Below are 5423 nucleotides of genomic sequence, written 5' to 3'. Positions count from 1 at the left end.
AGTTTCCACTAGTCTCTAACCTGATACTTTTTTATTATCTTACATTTTGGCCCACCTTTCCCCCTCTACTATATCAAGGACCAGCTTTTGCATCATCCAGAGTGTTTGGCCATGGTAACCAGGTACCCTCTATTTCTTCTAGTCTCGGGATCATTGAGGCTGGAGTTCACATAATCCATTAGTCCTTTGGATGGACAATTTCATATGTTTCTGATTTTCTTCACTGTTCTTACTCTGGACAGGGATAAACCAATAGTTGTCATCTTAGGTGGCCACTTGCAAGCTTTTAAGAACCTAGTCAGTACTTGCCAAGGTTGTGGTGGTTGTTTCTGTTATTTGGTGCTGTTGATTCAACTTTGACTAATAGTGACCCTGTGAATAACACATCTGAACCTTGCCCTATCCCATCTCTGATATGCTCACATCCATTGTTATAGTCACTGTGTTAATCCAACTTGTTGAGGGTCTTCCTCTCTTTCTCAGGCCCTCCACTTTTCCCAGATTGATGTCTTTTTTCAAGAGCTGGTGTCTCCTGATAACACACCCAAAGTAGGTGAGACAAAGTTTTATCATCTTTTCTTTTGTGCTTTGCTCACCATAAGGTAGTTCTGGTGGCTTAGTGGTAAGTAGCTGTGTTGCAATCCCAAAGGGACGTGGTTTGAATCCATCAGCTACGTCATAGGAGATGGAAAGCCAATCTCTCCCCATGTAATTCACTGCCTCTGAAAAATCTGCTGGAGGGTCATCTGTAGGTCAATTCTGACTCCACAGCACATAACACCTTATGGGTACAGCATACATACAACCTGTCATTTTGCTGTATTGGGGATGGTGCCGGGGAGAAGTGACTTGAGTATTGTTTCTTATTATATAGTTGATGTATGTATATGTGTATAATTTGTTTTTATGGGTATAGCTCTCATCTGTCAGTTTCTTCTTTTAGGATGACTTGCATGTTGCTGTGATTAAGTTATGTCACCCGTATTTCAAATATCAGCAAGGTTACCCGTGGTGGACAGGTTTCAGCAGATCTTCCAGACTAATACTAAGAAGCAGGACTGGCCATTCACTTCTTAAATAACAGATCCTTGAAAACTCTGTAAATAACAGAAGAACTCACCAAAGTAGGGTGTAGAATCGTGTCTTTGTATACTGTTATACCAACTGACTTTGATGTCACCAGAGACTAATGCTGAGTCCCCAGTCCCAGCAACTCATTCCTTCAAGGTATTTGGTTATAGATAAGAAGTTTATAGAACCTTACCTCCTGTACGCTCTACTATATTTGGGATTTGTTTATTTATTTATTGAGTTGTTAATGAAAAATTTACATTTTGAAACACAAACAGGAAGGAGGAAGAGGTTAGGAGAGAATGCCTTCGCCTCATAACTAAGAGTGTGCATTCCAGTTATTAGCTAGTGGCGAAGACTGTCCCCAAGACCTAGCCCTGGGGCGTTCTTGTATGGCTTTGGAAACTATGCCCTTTACAAAGCTGCCTGACCAATGAGTGAGAGGGCTGAGATGCAGTCTGCTCTCAATTTGGTAAGCCAGGTGGCCCAGGGCTTCTTTCTCTTAATTCACGTGGTATTTGTGGAAGCTCAGGGCACATCAATTATAAAAAGTCAACTGACTCATCTTTCATAAGCTACACAAACTCCCTAGGTCTCAGTTTTTTTATCCATTAATTAGTTTTGCAAATATTTCTTTCATAGCATAATTGTGATGTTGAGAAAAACAAAAATACTTTGTAAAGTGCTATAAGGCTGCAAGGTATATTTCTTTTTAGTACTTTAGATCTTACACTTCTCATACCACTCAAGGCAATCTACTTTTATACATAAGTATTTTACTTTTTGTTTTTTAAAAAAATCCCCCCAATCAATTCTAATGCATCTTTAAATACCGCTAACCAGATCCATAGACTATTGGTTACTATTTTCTTTCCTAAGTGGAAATCTTAACAGGCTCTCTGAAATAATTGCTCTTTTGCAATATTAGAAATATTTCAATGGTGACAGTTTGGAAATACTTTAACTTTTAAATACTTAAACCAAATAATAAATAAACCTTGGTGATTAATGTTTCCAGAAGGGACAATTACCATTATCCTTACAGCTGTTCATGATATAATATAAAAATTAAAAACATGCACCAAAAAAATCCAACCCCAAAACACACACACACAAAATCCCCCCAAACTCTAGTGAATCTGTGCTGACTTCATGCTGCTTCCCCCCAACCAATAGCTCTAATGTGAAGACATCCTGAGTAAGACTTAACCAACAATATTTCATCTGATCATCATTTAGCCAAACCACAATAATACTCCTGAGGCCTCTTCAGTTTCACTGACAGCATCTGTCATTTCAGTTACAGCAAATGTGAGCTTTTGCAATGATGCTAGCCGGAGCTCTCTGTAGCCTGGAATAAAAATGAGCCTCTTTCTTTACACTTTTAACTTTTCTTGAAGTAGAACTTAATGGTAGCTCAGACAGAGAGTACTGTTGCTTTGCTTTGTTTGTTTATTGTGGAGGGTGCTTCACAAAAAGTAAAACAAAAACAAGGATCTGGTAAAGTGCCATATGTTATTGATTTAAGAATGTAGTCAAGTCTCTAAATAAGAAGAATTTCTATTTACATGCAAGTTGGCTTTAAAGAACAGAAGGCAGAAGTGTAACTTTAGGAAAAAAGCTGTAATCTTACTAGTCAATAATTTATTGGCAGAATTCCACAGTAACTTATAATTTTATAAAATAGTAATACTTCCCATATGTAGCAGACTTTCTATACGCCAGGCTCTGTGTTAAATATCCTTAAGTGCCTTATCTTACTTAACTTTCATGATTGCCCTTGGAGGTAAGTGTTACTATTTTGTCCCTATTTTGATGCTAAGTAAACTGAGGCTCAGAGAGATGTAATTGAGCAAGGGTCCAAGTGGGGCTACCCCGTTCAACATATGTTTCTCACTCACAATGACAATTCATCTTCCGCCTCATGATTGTTGATGGAGTTGGTGACAATGTGGTCATCTACAAGTGTGAAGAGTTTTAGGCTGCAGAATCTAATATCTCTTCTCAGTTTCTGTTGCTGTGCTGCAGTGTCATGGAGGAAGGTGGACATGCCTGCTTTCCTGTAGAGGGGGAAGATGTGTCTCATTCTTCTAGGTTCATCAAAATGGTGCTCTTCTTGGATTCTTGGTAATTTGTTAGTCAGTCTGTCCACTGTCTTCTCTGACTGGCTAATAAATCGCTGGTAATCTAGGAAAGTCCTGAACAGTGTTAATGAAGGGCAAAGGAATTTGATTTGGGACAAATGCCTTGTGATGGATGGGTTTTGCCTGACAGACTTGCCTCACTGGGACTCAGAAGTAAGAGGGAGAAGAAAGGCAAGAAGTGGCAGCTCTAGGCAGATGATGAGACCCAGACTGTTGGCTCCCCACCAGCACTTTCACATGGCAAGGAAGTGTGGCTGCTGTCACGCCTTCTGACATAACTATTCATCAAGGGACATGTGGAGCTCCCCCTTAACCCTGAGACCTCTTTATATCCATGCAGATGACTTACACTAGGACATGTGGCAGGAACTGGGTTTGGGTACCACCCCCTGGACTGCAAATTTTCTTGTTTATGTAAAAGAAAATGTTCCCACATTATTCTTGTCCACACTGATCTCAAAGGTGAGGCACAGCTTAAGTCAACAGTGATCTGAAATTAAAGCAGTTGTGAATAGTCCATGAAATATGGCACTCAAGGGTGACTGGTTTCTGCAAGCTAAAATTCATGCTGTTCTTCTGCTTCTACAATTTGCCTCAAAATTTGTATTCTTATGAAAGTATCCATCTGAAGAACAACATATTTGAATTCTGGGTCTTCTAACTTCCTTGTGTTTATTATTATTAATTATTATTATTATTACTAATTTTAATGAAAGTTTACAGAGACTTTGGATTTCCATTCATTCCTTGTTGTCCTTTTCTCCCTGCCCACCCCTCCCCCAGTTCACTCTTCTCTTTGAAAAGCAAAAGAAAAATTCTTTCTTTGCTGTACAATCCCTCCACTCCACTATACAGCCTTCATTCTGGAATCCTGTCATGACAATAATATCTAGTCATATATCCCTTTTACACAGTTTTCTCCCTCATCTGTTTCAATGAAGTATACATAATTTATTCCAGCTTTCCCAGTCTCCCCCCAACCCCAATGTTAGTCCTGTTTTACGACAGTGGCACTATGCAATATTTTATCCTTTTATTACTGAGATATTTCACTCAGTACAATGTCCTCCAGGGTTACCCACTCTGTATAATATTTCTTGAGTTCTTTGTTTTTCAGTGCAGCATAATATTCCATTGCGTGAATGTACCATAGCTTCTCTATCCATTCATCTGTTGATGGGCAGTTGGGTTGTTTCCAACTCTTTGCTATTGTGAACAAAGCCATGATAAACATGGGTGTGTATAGATTTGCTTGGGTGGTGGTTATGGTTTCTTTGGGGTATACTCCCAGTAGAAGAATTGCTGGGTCAAATGGTATTTCTATTTGCAACTTTTTGAGAAAGCGCCACACTGCCTTCCATAGTGGTTGCACCATTTTACACTTCCACCAACAGTGAATAAGGGTTCCAGTTTCTCTACAACCTCGCCAGCATTTTATGTTTGCTGTTCTGTTAAATTTTGCTATTTTACTGGGTTGAGATGATACTTCATAGTTGTTTTGATTTGCATCTCTCTTAGAGCTAGGAATTTTGAACATTTCTTCATGTGTTTGTTTGCCATCTGAATGTCTTCTTTGGTTAAGTGTCGGTTCATATCCTGTACCTATTTTTTCAATTGGGTTGTTTACCTTTATCTTGTTGTGGTGCTTGAGTGTTTTATAAATTCTAGATATCAGTCCCTTATCTGAAATGTCTAACTTCCTTGTGTGGTTCAGTCTAACTGGCAGTTTAGGACACAGTTTAGGTAAAACTCAATTCCGAAAGTCTTTCTTGACCTCTCAATCCTAATAATAATTTTCCTATTGGGAGCTTCTACAGCAGCCTGTACTTTTTTTAGCTTTCTATTTCAAAATTATCTAAAACAAAAATACTGGCAGTAGATGGTTTTAAGAGATAGAAATTAGTTTTTTCACAGAGTAGGAAGTTGGAAGTCAGAAGTTAGGGTGCCAGAGCAAACTAAGGAAAGGCTTCCTTCCTGCTGCTTCTTGGAGAAAGTCCAGGTTTCTTCAGCTCTGCTTTTTGATTCCTTAGAGATCATCACGTAGGTTAGCAGCTATCTTCTCCCATCTCTGCTTGCCTAATTTGCCTTTTTGAAAAATTTTATTGGTTTTCATATAATAATTCCTTTATATTATATTTAATTCATGCACGTTGTGTTTTATACAATCTTTCTTTTTTTTAGAAATTTTTATTTTATATTGGTTTGCAT

The sequence above is a fragment of the Elephantulus edwardii genome, unplaced genomic scaffold (genome assembly GCF_000299155.1).
Source record: "Elephantulus edwardii isolate Elephantulus edwardi_28Jun2011 unplaced genomic scaffold, EleEdw1.0 scaffold00145, whole genome shotgun sequence".
Classification (NCBI taxonomy): domain Eukaryota; kingdom Metazoa; phylum Chordata; class Mammalia; order Macroscelidea; family Macroscelididae; genus Elephantulus; species Elephantulus edwardii.
Note: the sequence above shows the minus strand (reverse complement) of the source record.